The following is a 20840-nucleotide window of genomic DNA, read 5'->3' as shown; positions in this document are numbered from 1 at the left end:
AAGTTACATATAGATAATGAACCGTAATATAATAAAGGATTCAAAGATGATTGTGACAACAATAAAACTAAGCATAAGGACACAATAAAAGGAGAGAATATAATTTCTAATATTACACTACAAGAATATAAGTTTTTGGCGTCGGCTAAAAGGGGACGTCATTAAGTATAAATCAATGATAGGAAGAAGATGGCGTCAATTCAGTAACGGTAAGGGGATCACACAAATAATCTGAATGCAAAGTTTGTTTGCACTGACCAAATGGAAACAAAGATTTGCTATATTGTTTATCATCGACTTAACTGACGAAAATGTATAAAAAATATAATAATCATTTCTTATGTGTGGGCCAAGCCCACACATGATTAAAATAAATAAAATATTTAAAACAACTTTTGTCGGTCTGGACGATGCAAACAAAGAGAATTTAACACATTCGAGTGGGTGTAACTTGGGGTTAGTCGACACAAAGTATTTAAAAGTTAAATCATTAGCATCGGTGTAGTGTGGGCTTGGTCGACGCAAATTCCTGCGAATTTAGATATGAAATAACTATTTCTAGGCATATCCCAAAACCTGCATCCAAACAAAGCAATCTAACAATCTAGGATATCATTTCATTCGTTTAGAATTGAAATTGCAAACATAATTGAGTACATTGTGCCTTTAATTACATTAAATTGCAATAGTCACACAAAATCCATAAGTCTAAGATCCAAATAGACAAGTCCAATGACATTATCATTACAGTCACATTGGCATTACATTCTAAATTTTACTACTTAGCCTATAGAACCTAGTAGCAGCCACATCTAAGCTACAATCCACAATGGAAGAGAGAAGGATTGCATTGAAACCTAAAAAATAAAAAACTAAAATGTAAGAGAATGATTTCTAAAGCCATTTTACGAGTATCCTATATTATAATTAAGAAAGTATATTTTTAAAAAGTGTATACACAATTTGAACAAAAACAAAGATGTACCATCTTTAAAGGATGGGCCCATCCAAGTCTTCATCATAATATGGATGCACGTGACTGGTGTCTATTAAAGTGTTTGCAGCCTGTTTCTCCAACATCATGGCTAATTGTTGCTTGATCAAACTCAATTATTCTTGAACAAGAGCATATTTCTTATTAGTTTCATCAACACTCATAATGAATTTTTTTACTTCTTCTAAAAGCCTCTATGTCTCAAGCAATTATCCCTATGTTGGATGAATTGTGCAGCTAAAGTAAAAGGTTAAGTGAGGGATGACACACCATAATGAATGTTGGCAACCAAGTCCCCAAAGCCAAGTCCCCAATGCCATAAGCTCTGCCTTTACTTTTCCTTCTAACAACATCTTTCTAGCATTGAATCTTTGTTGTTGTTGTGGTTCCTGTGAACTATTTGTCTTCACTATCCCGCACATATTGATGATATGTCTCCTATTCATTCTTAATAGTTTAAGAGTGTTAGAATTGTGTAGAAAAAAGTAAACTAAACCAATTATCAGCAACTTACATATGTTTCACGAGCACATGTATCTCCCCAAGTATCTTCTTATGAATGACAAGAAACAACTCATTTGCATTCACATGACGACCATGTTTACGCTCCTAAGAAAAGTTATACAATTAGTAAGATTATATCGTCATTCATATAGAATGTTCAATAATGTAAGCAAATTCGGTACACGTGTTAAAGAAAACTTACGAGTCTCAATGCAATCTTAAGGTTAGATTTGTGTCCTGTAGAATGTAGTGCTTCAATGCTAGCTGAAGCTCTATTTTGTTTTATTATGAGAGGATATGTCTTTAAGCTCTTTACTCTCCTAATATTCGAGCAACTAAGTCCAAGCATTTTCACCCATCCAACTAGGTTTCTTCATTTTGGTCCTAGCTTTGGTGAACGTATCAGAAAGGCATTTTCTAACTTTTACCTCATACACCTTTTGAATATGCTACTCATGCTCAGGTGCCCAAGTAATATGGGTCTACAAAAATAGAAAATATAAAGTGATAAGTGTTATATAATATCGTAATTGATAAAAAATATATTTTATTACCTTAATGTATATCCACCATTTAAGTTGAACATCTTCTTGGACCACCTTATAATGATGGTATGGGCCTCTGAACTGTGTCCTTATTGCATGGCCAATTGCCTCACTGGCATGGTGGTTAGGAGTTGATAAGTCTACAAATTTATTCAATTTTGAGATGAATTTGACACTTATTTTGTCTTGATTTATCTTATATGTATGAAATTCACCCAATGTCTCTGATTCACCCCCAACACTCATTGATTCCATTCACAAGACCACCTTAATAGGGAAGTCAAATGTTCAAGTACTAGAAAGGCAAATATCTTATAGAATAATGACTAAGCTTTATAGGAATGTGAAACTTCAATCCCCAAAATGACAAAGACGAATTAAATCATTCATTTAAAAATATTTTGGAATTCCAATTTTAACTCTACAATCTCATATGTCGTCTTTAGTGATTATTGTGTCATCAACATATAACGAGTAATACAACCCTGAGAAGTAATCTTCAAAAACAAAGAAGAGTCATAATCACTATAACGAAATCCAAGATATGCAATCATTGTAGAGAACTTCTTGTGTAACGTCTCAATTTAATAGAATAAATCTAATAAATTAAAATGTCACATGTTTATAGTATAAAATAGAGCATCGACATAAAGTATATAAGGATCAACCATTAGAGTTATCCATAATATACTGAAAAGATTACCCAAAGGCACAACACAATGCGTTGAACATAGAGTAAACATGAAACAATTAACAAAAGGTTACTCCCAGAGCAAGGAAATTAAAACAGCAGTTCATAAGGAGAAAGGCTCAACAATGAGCAGCAAAGAATCCAAGGAGCCTAACTAAACAACAACATCTCAGCCAAGATCACGATCACCGAGAGTCTCCACATCTGCTCACACCAAGGATTTGGTGAACATCGCAAATAGGAAAAGCCAAACAAAGAACACAGACACAGAGAGAAAGGGTAAGCTAGTGAAAATAATTTTTAACAGTTAAATAAACAAGTTATGAAACACAAGCAACATACAACCAAAGAATAATTCACATACTTATCTTCATCTAAATAATTAATGGACTCTTGACTCGATTATCTGGATTATGCGCTTGATATAGAATTCTAAAGGAAGTATGCACTTGTGCTGGTTTCTAAACTCTACAGAGTCTAAACACAAAGGGTTATCACCCAACCACACACAAGGTTAATCCCATTATGCCTTGGGCTCAAACACGTCCCAAGACTAGGATCTCCTGCCACTCTTACCACATAATTCATTCTACTATATATGAGTGTGAATGATTATTAGAGTTCAAAATACCTTTCTTTATCTAGATATCTCTTATATCAAGGCATACACTAACCACACCATCACCAAGAATTTCCCTTGAAACTCTTTCATCATCAACATTCCACATGTTATCTCAAAATAATTATCATCCCATGCTTCACACATCAAGTACAGGTTTTAAAAAAATCTCACATCATTCATGCATAGCTTCATACATCATATTTTTAACATTAACTAAGTCAATCACAAGTTAAAGTAAGAAATTAAAATTTGTAGCAATTATCGCTTAAGTTAGAAATTCTCGTTTAAGCTAGACTGATCTCGCTTAAGCTAGACTGGTCTCGCTTAAGCTAAAATTCGAACAGAGCAAAGTGAAATTCTGTTGTTCTCGCTTCAGCTAGAAATTCTCGCTTAAGCTAGATTGATCTCACTTAAGCTAAAATCTCTCGCTTAAGTTAGACTGATCTCGCTTAAGCTAAAAATTCTCTCTTAAGCTAGAATAGTAGATTTCCACTGGTTTCAACATGCGAAAACTTAAAATTCCAAACAACGAAACTAAAAAAAAAAAACACAACCACGAACATCAAACTTTATGCTTTAAGAAGTAAGTCAATCAATCATGAAAGCAACCAAGTAATTAAGCACGTCGCCTGAGCGACAACTCAAGCAGAAACTATGGGTGAGTTTCTACTATTTTTGCTTAGGCGAGGGTGACTCGCTTGGGGGAAAACAACAGGGTTCTCTCCTGCTCACGCATACAAACCAAAAAATCAACACAAATCACAGCCAGGCTTATTCTTATACAATCACAATCATCAAACATGCATCTTAAACATAAAATATAGCCAAAACATACAAGATACTTCAAAAAACGTGAAAACTCTAGCTTCCCTTACCTTGACAAAAGCTATTGTGAGGGGGAACCCTAAGAAGAAGGAACATCAGAACCTGGAACTGCTTAAGGAGTTGAAAATAGAACATAGAAGGAAGAAAAGGAAACCAGTTTAGAGTTTAACGTGGAACTAAAGCTGAAGGACAAAAAACAAAAATGGAACAGGAGTTGGGGATTTACTTACTTGGAGGAAGAATGTTCGGTGAGCTCGAAATAGGAGCTCACACTAGCCCTAGCTCAGCTTCTGCTTGAATGAGTAGAAACAACTAAGTTAGAGGGGAATAAAAAGAACTGTGAAGAGTAAAGAAATTTGGAGAAGGAGCTATGGTAGAAAAGCTGAACAATTTTTCTGAAAAGACCAAAAGCTAGAAGGCTGACTTGGGCCTCATCACTTGGCCTGGGCCCAACTCAAGAGATAAAAAGTGCGTCTCACATCTCAAACCAACCCAAAAAGCTTTTTGTAGACAATAAAGAGTCTTTCTTAACTTACACACCTCACTTAAATTATGAAGAACACCTACAAGATGTATGATAGACCTTTAAATAATTTCTTATTTGACTAATTGGAAGAAAATCACTAATAAGATTATTGTGTGATTTAGAAATTCATGAATGCTCAGTTTAAGAGCTTGGATATTAATTTCCAAATAGTATTTCAAGTGATCTCAAATATCCCTAGTCAAATCATACTTTGTAAGTTGTCTCCTTATTAGTTGTGAAAAAAGAATATTAATCTTAATAATGATTTTTTATTTTGTCTTTCAAAAAGTTTTCATTACAGAACTTCGAGAAGAACAATTTTATCCATTCAAGAGTACACTAATGAAATACATAAATCATTCTCTTTTTAGTACAAGAAAATACCATGTTACCGACAAAATTTTACCGATAAAAAGAAAATTGTCGACAAAAAACATTTATCTACAGATTTTACCAATCTGTAAATAAAACAAATTTTACTAATAGATTTTGTCAAATGATTTTAGGATTTTAATTACCAATGAAAATATTTGTCGATAATTTAAAATTCTTATTACCAATGGATATTTTCGTCTATAAACTTCGTTGGTAAAGGCATCAAAGTTTCCACTTAGACTTTAACCATGTCGTGGTAAAATCCATTTTTAAATGGCACCAATTTTCTTGTCAAATTTGACGAAATATTCATCATAAATTAAATGGAGATGGGTGAGAATAAGAAGACAAAATCAAGGAGAGAAGGAAGGGGAGGGGGAGGAGACGACAACAACCACATAGACAACGATTCTAGAAGTTGTGGTGACAATGACAATGGTAGTAGAGGCGACGGTGATAACGGTAGCGACAAAACAAGAGGAAGAGGATGAGGAAGAGTCAAAAGCGGCATATGTATCGATGGTGTCATGCGAGTCAACAGTGGCGACAACGATGAAGGAAAGAGTATGATTGTTTCTGAATTTGAATCCTCAAGAGGCACGACACGAATAAATCAGAGAAGAACGCGGAATAAGATAAATATGAAGGACGCCACAATCTAGCAGATTGATAAGTCAAGTGAAGATTTACCATAAAGATGTTAATCTTTGATAAGAACCGGAGGCCTAAGCCAAGAACAAAGAGAATCCTCTCTTTAATGAAATCAAATTCAATATATGACTAAAAGTGTCTACAATAGTTTCTAGTACCTCTAAATATAGGCACATGAGTTTAAGAAAACCTAAGAGCCCTATAAGAAGGCCCAAACTAAAACATAAACTAATTTATAAAAGAAAGCCCAAAGCCCAAAAACATAACTTATTTTCTAAAAGAAAACCCAAAGTTTGAAAATATAAATTAATTTCCTAATAACTATCCTTCAAAAGTGCTCCAATCCATGATCTTCACATCCTTTGAATTTCCACTTGCAGTTGCTTGTAGTATCAAGAGTCTTGAATAGATGTGATTTTCCAATCTCTTGCTTCTTGCCCTTGTCATAGGTTCTTTGAATTGTAAAGGTTCATCTTCAAGTTCTTCTTGTATGGAATCTAGGGATAATCCTCTATCAAGAAGAACAAGAAGAAGAAGAAGAGTAGGGAGAGGAGGAAGAAGAAATTGTGATATTTACCGATAGAATTACCTATTTGGTCGTTGATAATTACCAATGAAATTTCCAATCCATTAGTAGAGTTTATCGACGAACATTTTACCAACAAATTTTTTACCATTGATAATTTTTTTATCAACGAATTTTTGTTATTAAAATATGTTTTTTTTATAGTGTTCACCAATCATATTTCATTACACAATAGAATAAAAAATAACAAAAATAAATAAAGCATATGATCAAAACCAAATTAGAACATAAACAAAAACAAAGAAGAGAGAGTAATGCACAAAAATATAAGGTCATGACATAATTCAGATGATGCAAAAAGAAAAAAGTATAGATAGGTCGATTATAAGGAGAATATCAAACATCTACTCAAATTGAATCGTGTTATAACAACTCTTGTTCACAAATCAACCTTGGATATCATTATAATAATGAAACAAAGGATAAAGACACATATATAAGAAAGAAAAATAAAACATAATAACGTTTCTAATAAAGTTTATATAAGTAGTAATTATTCAATATTTTTCTTAATTTATTTATAATTAATGTGGTCCTAGATTGCTTAAAAAATCTCTGAGGTTTATATTTGTGCAGTCAACCTCTACCTTGTGGAAGGCCTCCAACTTGCACATGTTCCAAGAAAGTCAACATAGGAAATAACATAATTTTTTAAAGTAGAGTGAATGTCATTCTCCATACATAAATTAAATTAAATATAGAGACAAAGTTAAAAATAAATTAAAAAAGCCATTAAATAATAATTATAAATTTATGGAATGAAGTTGATATTAAACCTTAATTGTAACATAAAGTCTGGAAATAAAATTTATAAAATAAAGATATAAATATAAATATGTTAAAAAATAAAAATTAAATTATTCTTTATTATTTATATATATATATATATATATATATATATTATATAACACTATATCATATTATACTTTCAGATTATATATATATATATATATATATATATATATATATATATATATATATATATAAAATTCCACATTTATTAAACATAAACGAGTTTATAATATATTAATAAATATAAATCATATCTTACAAATAATTTTATAAGATTAAATTAGACTTAAACTTTATTTTGTTTAAAGATCCATTCACACTCAAATTAAGGAATTTATGTTCTTTACTTTAGAACATTAAGATTTGATAAAACTATTTGATTTAGACTATTTATTTTATTATTTTCTCTGTTATTCTTTTAAATTTAAGTATCTTATATATTATTCGAAATCTGATAATATAAAAATATTGTACATGTATTTATAGATATTATTTACCATTTTGACAGCAAAGAAATTAAATATATATTTATCAATATTTGCAATTAAACACATTTAAATTAGTAATCCTTATATTCCTAATTCAAGAATATTTACTTATTTAGTAATATTTTATGATTGAATCTTAATTTTAATTATCAGGTGAGTATGTGAATTATGATAGAATATTTAAATAAACATCAATAAACTTTGTTTATAAACAAATAAATGTAAGAAAGAAAAAACAATAATACTGAGTAATTTGTTATCATAGAAACATTAAGAAGTACAATTTCCAAAAGGTGAAATTAAGTTAAAGACATAATTAATAAAAATAAATAAATAAATAAATATTATCCTAAATATTAAAAATGACGTATAAATAAAAATAAAAGTCTCGACAAATATTACAATTCAAAGTAGCTAACAGAACATTTTCAGTAAGTAGTTACATATCATTTAAGACTTGTAGTTAATATGATTTCAAGATTCTATTACAAGAGTCTATTTCATATAATCGCAAATCACAGTTGATCTTATTTAAGATAATTATTATTAAAATTGATAAATTTAACCCACGTAATTCAATATTTCTCTTTATTTATATATGAAATGGCATTATTAATAAAATATTCAACTAAGTATCTCAATTTTTAAAACATAATAATGCCATCAAGTAACAATAAAATCATAATCAATATTAATTTGTTTATCTATTGCAAAGTTGTCACTACAAATAAAAAGGTTATAAAATAAAGTCATAAATATGATACAAGAAAAAGGTGTGAACGTTTTTTTCTCGTTAGACTTTTCCTGTCTTTTTTTTTTTAAATAATGAATTGAAAAATTTAGGAAAATAGAACAAATATAAATAATGCAATGAGAGAAAATAACAATTTTATTTTCTAATCAATGAGTCACACTTTAAAATATTGAAAAAATATATAAAAATATATAAAGTGGTAGTATATGTTTACTTACTATAAAGTTGTACTTTATATGGACATGTATTTATTTAGCCTCACCTTAATTGTGTACATTTTCCATAATTGAGAAAAGAAAACATCTTGTTCTTGCATTTTTTTCTCTTACGAAAACTCACTATGATGCGTTACTAAGTGTACTCCAAGTTCTCTTCTTTGTCACACTTGCTTTATTTTTCATCTCCCTACGAAGCTTTGTCTTTCAACTAAAAGTGACTACAGAGATTAATGCTTTGTATTCATAAAAGGTTCATGATGAGATAGTGGGTTCATATGATGCCATATTTAATCATTTTTTTTTTTTATAAATTATAAGTCATATAAAATGTGAAGACAAAAGGAGTATAGTAGGAAAGCAGGTGTGAATCAGAAAGTTGAATAATATAAATAAAAAATAAAAAAACCCTTGAATTCATTATTATAGAAAAAATTTAAGGACTTAATGTCAAGTCTATTATATATAAGTTGCTTCATGACGTCATCTGAAAGAAGTGTTATGACTTTTTCTTATAACCTTAGGTGGCATCTTTTAAATGGTTTTTTATTTCTTCATTCTCTCATTTTCAATATTCCAAAACCACTTAAAAAATTACACATAATGTTGTAAGAGAAAGTTGTCAAAATTTAGTAATCAAAATATCATTCTCCATTTGTAAGTAACACATTTTTTAAGTGAAAAGTGTAATATGTGACATCCTCCCATCTCACATGTGAAAAGAGACGGTGAAGAATTTAAATGTGATTAAGGAACCTTATTTTAAGTAAAGAAAAGGGAGATAATAATATATAAGAAAAAATAAAACTAAAAATATAATATTTTAATGTTTTATATAGGAGATATTATCATTGATCTTATATGAATTTCTTTCATAGTTTGTTGATACGAGGTATGAATTAGGAGAAATTCAGTTTGCATTACCATGTATTTAAGTTTTCTTTATATTCTTTATTCTTTATTTATAAGTTTTGTTTCTTTGTTATTTATTTGGATGTTAGTACTATTTTATCCAATTGATTAAGATTTTTTTTTATTCTTTTTTATCATAGTAAAACTATTGTTTTTTGTTGGACGACTCTTAGATATTTATCTTGTTTTCATCAAGGAGTTTTTCACGTTAAAATATTATATCTTTATTTGTGATTATAATAATTTATTATTTTTATTTATTAATAGTTATTTCTTATACATTCTTGCAAATTAGAAAAAATTATAGCTATTAAATTCATTGATATTTCAGTTGTGTTCTTATTTTTCATCATTTTTATTAGTATTCACTCTACCACAAATCTTATTTAGTATTTTATTATTTGAGATAAATTATTTCTGACTCATTTTCATTAGCATTTAGAAAAGATATAGTCATCTGTATTATGGTTGAAACATTTGGGATAATTTAATTAATATAATTGAAGTTACTTTTATTTTAAATTGATTTTATTCTTTGGTGGGGTGGGGTGGGGTTGTTTTTGTGTGCTGGCTGAAAACCCTGTTGAAATTTGACTCCTTGTTATTCGAGTTGGTTTTTCAAATTTTTAAAATGTTTTCTAATTAATATTAATATTAATATAAATTTAATAAGTTAGTAGTTCAAATTTTAATTATTTAAATAACAAAGTATAATGACAATTTTAATGTTGGTTTAAAATTTTAATGAGATTACTATATATCTATATTTATATGTGAAGAGATTACCTCTTTTGTATATATAACTTTTAATTTTATTTTATTCTTTATAATATAATTATTAACTGACCTTTTTTTTAAATATTTTGTATTAAACTGACGAATTTCTTTCTTTCTTTTTAATATATATTTGTGATTTCTACTACTAACATTCACATGCTTCTTATTATTCTTATTATTTTCTTCTTATATATTAACTTAATTAATTTATATATTATTAATTTATAATACAATATAAATATTTAAAAAATACGAATACATAATAAAAATAATGGTAATACAAATAATAGTTCTCATCATGTGTCATGGCCACCCAAAGAAAAGAAAATTGTTTCGCATGATACATGCATGATTGACATGATTCTTTATCTTATGTTTGGATAGCAAATTTCAAAACTTTTAAGATATTTAAATGTTTTGAATTTGAATTGAATCATTTCATGTTATTATTAATAATAGTTTTTTGAAAAGATTGTTATTATTAATAAATTGTACTTTATAAAAAATATTTAAAGATTAACTAGTTATAATTATAACCCGTATTTTGGAAGTTAGAGTTAATTTATTTTTAGCTTAATTTGATATATAGTGTAGTATTTATGATAGGGGAGTTACAGGTCTATAATCTCTCTGCAAAACGTTGTAAACAAGTTCTTCAAAATTGGAAAAAAAAAATCATGAAAAGTTGGTCAAGTACTCACTTTTTCACCTTTTTATGAATTCTGCAAGTGTTAACATTTTTCAATCTTAATTGTTCTTTTTTTTAAAATATTTATGTCACTGAATTTAACAATATCATTTACGGTTCTATTATTATCAGAATAATTATATTATCAGAATAATAACGTAATTAACAATACAGGAAGACCTGAAATACAGCTAATTAATTGTTTAGGTAATGTCTTAGTCTGAGGAATTTTGTAACATTTCTTTCTAGTGTGAGAAAATAAGAACAATATTTTTAATAACGTTATTATCAAGAAAATATCAATGAATAATACCCTAATTGATATTCTAATGATTATTTTTGCAATCATTTATCTTCTGACATGCTATATACAAAAATCAATCAAAGAAATTTAAGTTCATCACTCAAATTATATTCAAAACCCAAATAATGAAAATGACTATTTTCATACATAAAAGGAAACTTATGGTTGGAGTCCCACATTACACTATTTATTTTAATCCTTTGTTCTTTTATTATAATTTTAATACATAAATAAGATAGGATGTGATAGAATTAGGCTATTATACAAATGGGCTTTACTTTCTGCACTCCCGCAATTTCTCGGTGTACCCTTCAAATTTTCAAAATGACCATTTTATTATTTGATATAGTTCCAGAATATATGTTCCGGAACAGGCTTTTCAAAAATATTGGAATAATACTTTCGAAATGAAATTCTGGAATAGAATTTCGAGAATGAAGTTTCCAAAATGGAATTTTCGAATCATATAAAATACATTCTACAATAGGTTTTCCAGAATCGGATTTTCAAAGCAAACTTTCTGGAATGCATATAATGTCTTTCAGAATGATTTTTTTAAACATCCCTAAAATGTGTTCTGAAAAAAAAAAAAGGTTTCTGAAACATTTAAAATACATTCTGAAAAAAAGTTTTAAGAACAAGTTTTTTTTTTTTTCTGGCATTTTCTCCTCTTCCACTACAGCGTTCTTCTCCCCCTCTTTTTCTTTCTCTACAGCAACAGTGATGGTGGAAGCAATGACAGTAGCGCTGTAATACAGTGAAGGGTGTTTAAATCTTTTCCTATTATTGTGGGGGGTGCAGTTGGTAATCATGAGCGTACAGGTAGTAGTAATCATGGGTATGCAGAAAATAATAGCCAATTACTTAATTTTTGTCTTTTACACATCCCGGGATGTACAGGAAGAAGAAATAATGGGGTGTAAGAAGCAATTTGGGTATCTTTCCTATTGTTCAAACAATTACTTCTTTTTATGGTCTTCTTTTCTTTTCAAACGGTGTATTCTTTTATTTTTATTTTAATTTAATAAAAAAATAATACAACAATGCAATGGAAGAAAAGTGAGCATACAATTCGTCTCTGAATATGTCAGCAGTAACAACAATATTTCACGAAGTAATCTCTACAAAGCTTTGATGAACTCCTACCAGCATTTGGTCTAGTCTACAACACACAAGGAATAAATAACCAAGTTACACATTCACATCTCCCTGGTAATCTATTCATGATCAGGTTGCCACCAAACCAAGAAAACACAACATTTTAGGAAATATTAAGCACGAATTATTATTGTTCATCCGGAATTTTGCATATTGCATATGCTTTCTTGCCAATCTTACATTCAATACCTTTGAATTTGCATTTTCCCGCAGCACACTTCATTTCCTCGTCCACAACTTTCTTCAGTGAATGGGCAATGTCACCAAGTGACCATGCCAGGGATATGTGCGGACGTGGATCCTGTAAAGTGTAGTTCAAGTTCAAATACCAGAACAAAAACAGAGATAAGACAGTAGTTATGATGCAGTGGTTAGGGTGGCAGCATTACTCAACAAAACTTCTGACCTTCTAAAACTCAGGAAGATTATGGAGTCTGTAAATTGTATTCACTGCTTCAATTTGCTTTGTAATCTGCAATTAATTGGTAAGAAAAAACACATTTCACATTAATTGATAAACTAGATGGAGAGAATGAATTGGCATAAGATTAAACAGTGAGAAATTAGTAGTCTTTTCACATATCAACTCTGTTTTCCAGATGTTCTCATCCCATCTCTAGTCTTTTCCCAATTATGTATGTGCAACTTCCGATGCAAGAATGTACCGAGTTTTGAGAATTTACATTTCCATCTTTATTTTATTCAGTTTTTCATGTCACCCTAATGATTTAATCCAGTTTCAAATGCAATTTTTCAAACTTTCTATTGCTATATTACTAATGAAATGATTTCCGTTACCAAGAGAGCATTAACATGTTCTAAATCAGCAGCTTTATAGAAAACAAACCAAGGTACAAATATTAAGCCACTATCAATACACATTTAAGAGAAAAGTGCAACACATAATTCCAACTGGGGTATGATTTAAGAGTAAAACAAGTAACAGGGGCATGCAAACAGAAAATGAAGGCCACAAATCATACCTCTATTAACCCTCTTTGAACAACTTCTACCGAGAGAAAGGTGCGTGTGTGATCATCATTAACAAAGACCTCCCACTTGTTAAAGTCAATCCAATACCTACTTCAGAGGGAAACAATGAGGAAAACAGGTGGAAAAGAACATTTCATGTGAAGAATAGAAGAACTAAAACTGACTGGCGTTGGATGTGAAGCTTCTGTTTGAGCATTGAGATCACCGAGTCAATCTGGTGCACTCGTATTGGAACAGTTCTTCCCAAACTTATGTGAAATTCTCTTCCCAAGGCAACTTGTTCGAGCTTCTCATCATGTTGGCACAGGATGTTTAATGGGACATCAACATCAACAACATTAAGATTTGGTACCCGAGATGACACTTTTTTCAAGAAAGCAGATAGTTCTTTCTTCGATGGAGATGAAATGTTAACTGTAATGATTATTTTAATGATTATTTTCAGTCTAGAGCGATGCTTATCCAAAAATTCATTCAATTCTTGCATACAAATATTGAAATTATGTGGCTTCAAAGGCTACATTTGAGGATTGGAGAATTTTTTTGGAAGGAGGAAAAATATGAAGGTATCAACCCAAGACAAAAGAGATAGAAGAAGCTAAGATGACTTTTGAAGAATTGCTCAACAAACTTTTGTTGCCGAATGAAACTGAACTAGCAAGTAAGCTCCTCAAAGATTCATTCAACTAAGCATCCATGCTGAGTGAAATATGGACAGTGTGCAAGATTAGAAAGGTTGCTCAACAAAGAAATTCTGCTGAGCAATTGTTTGGCAGTGGGCCAAAGTGCTAAAACTAACGAGATAACACTATTCCATTGTTCAGAACTCTCCTAGCTCATGTTTCTAGGATTCTTCGTTTCCTTTTAGATTTTGACGCTTCTCATGGCAACGAGTACCTAATCTCTCCATTGTTGGGGTTAGATGTTACACTTAGAAAGTAATAGGCCTAAGCGCAAGGTAAATCTAAATGTGAGGCATTCTAATGTGCACAGACAAATGGATAGAGTAAATTCAATAAAATTCACCACAGCAGAAAAACCATCACGAGAAAAACATATAATGATATGTTTACAAAGACAAATTCTTTCAAAGATCACAACTCACTTACTTGGTATGTAAACATGTAAGGCATAGTTACCATCAACATGAGGGAAGCTCCTAACTCTTGTTGTCTGACCTGTCTGCATATCTATAGAACATTTACCATAAAAACCATGAATAGTTGTCTACAAAAGAAACAAAGCATACTAGCACATAAGAAGAAATAAAGTTGGTTATAATGAAATTCCATCATAAGAAATATGAGTTTATGAATTCAGAAAAAAGTTGTATTGTAACATCAACTAAGATTTTGAGGTTGGTAAAACTTGCAATTCTTATTATTTCCTATTGGATCGCCTAAACATATCCAACAAGATAAAAGCTTCATTCTCTTTTTTCGTCAAATAATGAGTAAATAAAATCAGCTTAAAACCTAGAATACCAAGAAATGTTGACGGGTCAAGGAGAGAGATAGGAGGTGGTGGCAAGGGTGTGAATACTGCTGGGGGAGCAGAGGTTGGAGCTGAAGGTGCAGATTCCGAATCTGAATCAGAAGATCCATCACCATAACATGATTTCAGTGCCTCCATTTCAGTCTAAACTTTATAACATACGAAGATCTGCACATGAAACTGATAAAACTTATGGTACCTCAACAAATATAATAATCGAAGAATTATAAAAAGCTTTAATAAGCAATTCCTGTGTGTGTTTCTATGCAATTGTATAGCTCAATTTTATGATACAAAAACAAATAGCTCCCCCATTTAATTCGCAACTTAGCCCTTTATGTACTTATTCTATGATATTTGCAATGATAAATCCACGGTGGTTGTATACTAAATGTGATCGAAAATAATTTTTTTAAAAGATTGCACATACAGGACTTGGCATGGGATTTCATTACTTTCTGCTGGTAATGCTCAACCATTAAGAAAGGCACACCTTTTATAATGAAGCAAAACACTAAGTAAGTTTCACCATAACCAATTCCTATATGGTCGTAAAAGAACAGTGTCACATCAGATTTGAAAAACTGTACATACAATATATACATGTTACAAGTATTTGTTTGTGCAAATGCCATGGCAATGCATAAAACCAACCATTGCCGCATTATAACAATTAGAATGAGACAAATCAAAGTTTGATTAAGCACTAGAAGGAGATTACAAAACTGTCACTAAAAAGGTAGAAATTTTACTATTATAATGAGACAAATCATAGGATAATGGAAACTCGGAATTGATGAGAGCTGGAAAAATCTGTACAACAGTTTTTGAGATGTTATGGAATTTATCAGTCGAGAACAGATTTGTTATCAGAAAATAAATTTGAATCATAGTAAATGAGATGGAAAGCAAAAGAAGACACAATGTCCCCAAGGTAAAGAAAGAAACACTTCTGGTGGCTAAGGATTCTATGAAAATAGTCTCTTTATTCACCGAGTTTGTTTGGCTAAGTACACCACTTATTATGAACTACTCAAACTGGACCCAACTTAAAAAGTTCTTCATGAAGGGAAAGCCTGAAAAGTAATATCTCATACATAGACAAAACTAAAGACCTAATCACCAATTCTTTAGAGTAATCCCTATCCCTGAGACTGAAAATTGAATATTGAGTGCATTTGCAGCTTACTATGCCTTAAATCATTTCTATAAGTTGGTGAGATCTGTGCATCTTTTAACATGAATTTATTTTATTTTTTAGGCACAACACCTGTGGATTTTAATACTCTTTTCATCAACTAGCCTTTTTCTAACATTAGTCACCTTATCTCATACATTTGAAGAAAAAGTTCCAAAACTCAATTCCACATCAGCCCTTTTCCTATTCTTTTTAATCATGGACAAGATTCATCATCCAAACTTACAGCCGCAAAATTCTCAAATTTCAATGCAGATTGAATATAGTGCATTAGTTCCTCATGTTGTTCGCTTTTCAACCATTTATTCTTTTAAACATGGTCTTTTATATTTTGATCCCTAATTTGACCTGATACTCACATTGCAATATTCAGCCAACAGAAAGTTTTGCCATGCAAGACTTGAGTTGCATGGACTGATAAAGGTAATTTGCCAAACTAAATATTCTCAACTGTTTGTTCTATTAAATATATGCAACTCGGTTTTCACTCATCATAATATGAGAAGTAACTACACACTTCTTGGAAGTGGGTACAAAGATTAATTGCTGGCTCACCCTATTGCTTGTAGGTAACCTTTTACATAACAAGCCACCACCAAAAACATCCACAACCAAGAAATTTCAATCTGATTTTGCAGGTGAAAACCACCATCGGTTGTTAAACTTGGCAGTAAATCCGTGAAGACTACTACAGCAAAGCATGCAACAACCAGTGCAGTTGGGAAGATTCCCATTCCTTGTGTCAAACCAAAGGCCATGCTAATCAGCTGCCAGACTATGGCCTTCATTGAGCAAATCTTCAATAGCCTCCTCATATACAAATTCCAAACAATCTACAAGCTATGTCTACCCCCCACCAGGAAACCAGTGGCTAGTTGCTGCTGCCATGTCCCCATCTGAAGGCTTAGTATACAAAACAGTCATATGGTCATCCCCTCAAATGCAGGCTTCATGGCACCCATATACGGCACTTTTGGCTAAGTGAGTTTTAATCCTTTAAGCAATTCTTGCTCCAAGTTTTCGCCAAGAGTTTCGAATCCTTTCTGGTTCATCAATACGACCATTCCTTCATAAACCATCTTCTATATCAGCTTCAGCTGTTGCGGGAATGGGGCACTCCAATGGTCCTGAAAACCAAAACTCGTGGAGAAGTCAATTCTGTACAACTAGCAGTCCTTCCAAGAGGATCAGCAATGGACAAGTGCTTCCTTTGTTTCCTTAGACACCAACATATATAGGTGTAAATCCTTACGCACATCATGCTAAACCCTCCTATCCAAACATGACAGCAACTCCAATCCCACCACAGTGACTATATATAAGTATAACTGATCCAATGGAATGCAAACCCCCCACTCGCACCCCAGTCCTATTTAAAATTTACACAACTTGGGATATATAAACAGTCTTCGCAACCTGAGAAAGTGGAAATCTAAAGAAGACTAATCACACACTTACCTGATATATAGGGGATAAAGGTGTATCCTGCCTAGTTCAATGATTAAGAAGATCCTGGTGAATAGGGAAATAGATAGCTCAAATCAGATTTCCTATATAAATATGATTGTGAGAAACATATGACTAAAAACCCTAAATTCTAGTGCCTATATAAATAGATCTGTTGTAGACACATCACAAATGTTGTGAATTTATAGTCTTACAGCTGTTCTTTCTTGATTTTATTTGTTGCCACATTGCTTTTTCTTCATTACTCTAGATGCATATATCTTCTATCCAAAGCATAACCAGAATTCAAGACACAAATTTACAGAGTCAATAAATACAAACTCACACCCTTTAATAAAGCTTAATGTTATTAAACTCGTTAATTCCAAACTCAGCACATATTTTATCTACAAAACAAATAAATAACGGGTTATATTTTGACTACTGGGATAATTATATTTGCTACTCTTATGCTCTATTTTGATCCTACACCTATCATGATATTTCAATCAAATCATAGCCCTCTATTGTTACATTGAATCTGGGTATGCATTCTAATTATGAACAAACAGTTAAAGAATTGTAAGAAAGAAACTTACCCTTTACAACACACAGGATTTGAAATTAAAAACTGTGGATTGGTGGGATCAAATCATCAAGCTTCTGCACAAAAACACCGGATATTTACAACATTATTTATATCTCAGCTTAAGAGAATCGTACAATAAGAATACATAAGGCATCGTAGCAAAGGCTAAATATTAAGCCAACAACAAGACATAAGCCAAGACTTGGGCAGAATTATAAAAGAAAAAAAAACACAACCAAATCAAGTAACTAAATGCAGAACTGAGATTAGACTAAAATGTTCAACCAAAACAATAATCAACATCTTATTGAAGAAAAATGTAGAAAAAATTAATTAACAATAGCATAAAATAAGAATTATCAAAGTAAAGAAAACACAACATATAGATTAATAGGAACTAATTGAAGCAGTCATAAGTCCACTGAAGAGGCCAAGGCATCACCACCAATTGTTCCCAACTCTGGATACCCTTATCAATCCCTCGCACCAATTGTGAGTGAACTCTGTTCTCTTCCACATTTCTCTCCTGTGTATAAACAAACAATACATGTCCAATATCTCTTTCAATCCACTAGGAGGGATTCAAGCAGAAGCATATAATGCTTTCAAATGAGAAACCAAACCACCCTTAAAAAAAATCAAACATTTAAAGTTACTGCCTAACTTCAAGTTAGTCTCACAAGACTCAGTATCCTCACAGCACCAAGTCCAAATAAAAAAAAAAAAAAAAAGATTCAAATTCAGCATCATGTGAACAAATACTTAGAAAATTACGATGTCAAAATGCATCTAGGAATAAATGGTCATGAGGGGCTTGATGATCACAGCGAGCTCGGGAGATCTTGGAGAGCTTAACGAAACATGAACCGAACAAACCAATTGGGATCAACTTAGAGGGTGATTTACTAAAACAACTGTGCCCAATACTGGAACATAAGCACTCCTGTAACACCCTTTTACTATAAACAAAAAATATCTATAATGAAAAAAAAATGGTTTCTAAATTTATATTAAAATTATTAAAAAGTTGTATATAAAAAATTATATTTTACTAATTTTATAAATTTATAGTTATATAATAAGATTACTTGTAATTTTCATGACTGTGATAAAATTGGATATTTTGTTTTACAAACCACCAAAATTAGTTACATTCATAAAAATAAAAAAGAAAACAAAATGTATGAGAAAAAGTTACAGCATTCTCAATAATAACAATTGGTAATGACAGTTATTCCTTTTTTACATATGAATATATCTGTTTTGATGTACACAATTTTTTTTTCATTCTGCTCTTTATAATTAACTTTTTCTCAAAAAGTAACTGTTATTTTGTATAAAATTTTCACACATTATTTTTTTTCATTATATTTGTAATTTTATTTTTTACCATTAACACTCATTTTTCATTATTTTTATTATTTTTTATATATTAACTTAATCAATTTATATATATATATATATATATATATATATATATGTATATTATTAGTTTACAATATTAATATTAAAAAAATATAGACACTCAGCTATTGTATAAAAAAAGTACTGAAAAATGTAGTCTTCTATATAATTATTAGCGATAAACAAATGTTTCCGTGAACGTGTGTTTTGATTTTTTTAATTTTTATAAATATTTGAGTTAAAATCAATAATAAATATATAATTAATTTTTAAAATAGTCGATAAATATAAAATTAAGAAAATAAAATATATATATAAAAAGGTTTTTAGAATAAGAGTTAAAAATATAAGAAATTTTTAAAATAATGGTTAAAGATAAATTATTTATAAAATAATTAATTTTTAAAATAATAATTAAAAATAAAATTGGAAAAATGAGATGTATACACGTCTTTTTATATATTATTATAAATAAATTTTAATTTATATTTTATTAATATTTTTGAGATAAAAGTATTATTTTATTTTTCACGCTTTTTCTATTGAAAAAATTTCCTTCGCTACTAATTTCATCTCATTTTCTTTAATGGGTATAAATTTATTTATTTTTTATTCTCCTTAACATTTTGGTACGTTTGTCCTTATTAATTTCTTAACAAATTAATATTAATTCCTTAACATTTTGTTACGGTTGTCCTTTAAAAAAATTACAATAAAAAATTTGAAATTATTAAAGATTCTATGTCAAATCAAGACACGTTTTATTTTATTTTTCAAGATCATATATTAAAAAATAATAATTACATAAATATTAAAATAAAATGAAGATAAATTTACATTATTGAATATTCAAAATTAAGAATTGAACATTTTTATGTAAAAAAAGTATTAATAAATTATTTAATTGTATGAGATTTTAATTTGTATTTTTTAAATACAATACATCGTTAAAAAAATAAAGAAAAAGTATGACAAAAATCATTATATGAAATAAAGTTATTTCAGGATTTATGGTAAATAAATGTTGTGGATATTACGAATCTAATAATTTGACAGAATGAAAAGTTGGAAAACCAAACAAAAAGAAATTTTGTCAGATTAATTTATTTTATACGAGAAGTGGAACAGGTATCAAGGGACAGCGTAAGGTCCATTAAAATTTTTGTTCTTTTCTGTCCTAAATTATAAGGGTTGTCTTTGTGAATTGGGCCTAAGGGCTGACCCAGTAAGGAGAAACCAGATTCTTAAGTCTGCCCTAACACATCACTTCCTTCATTTTACAGAAAACAACATCCTTGTCCCTTAGAGT

General features: G+C 30.0%; 1 pseudogene; it reads right to left on the bottom strand.

The window, feature by feature from the left end:
* Nucleotides 1-12320: 12320 nt before the first annotated feature.
* Nucleotides 12321-19067, bottom strand: LOC114175028 (annotated as a pseudogene).
* Nucleotides 19068-20840: the final 1773 nt, after the last annotated feature.

The sequence above is a fragment of the Vigna unguiculata genome, chromosome 1, assembly GCF_004118075.2.
Source record: "Vigna unguiculata cultivar IT97K-499-35 chromosome 1, ASM411807v1, whole genome shotgun sequence".
Classification (NCBI taxonomy): Eukaryota; Viridiplantae; Streptophyta; class Magnoliopsida; order Fabales; family Fabaceae; genus Vigna; species Vigna unguiculata.
The sequence above is the reverse complement of the archived record's forward strand: the minus strand, read 5'-3'. Positions and strand labels throughout refer to the sequence as shown.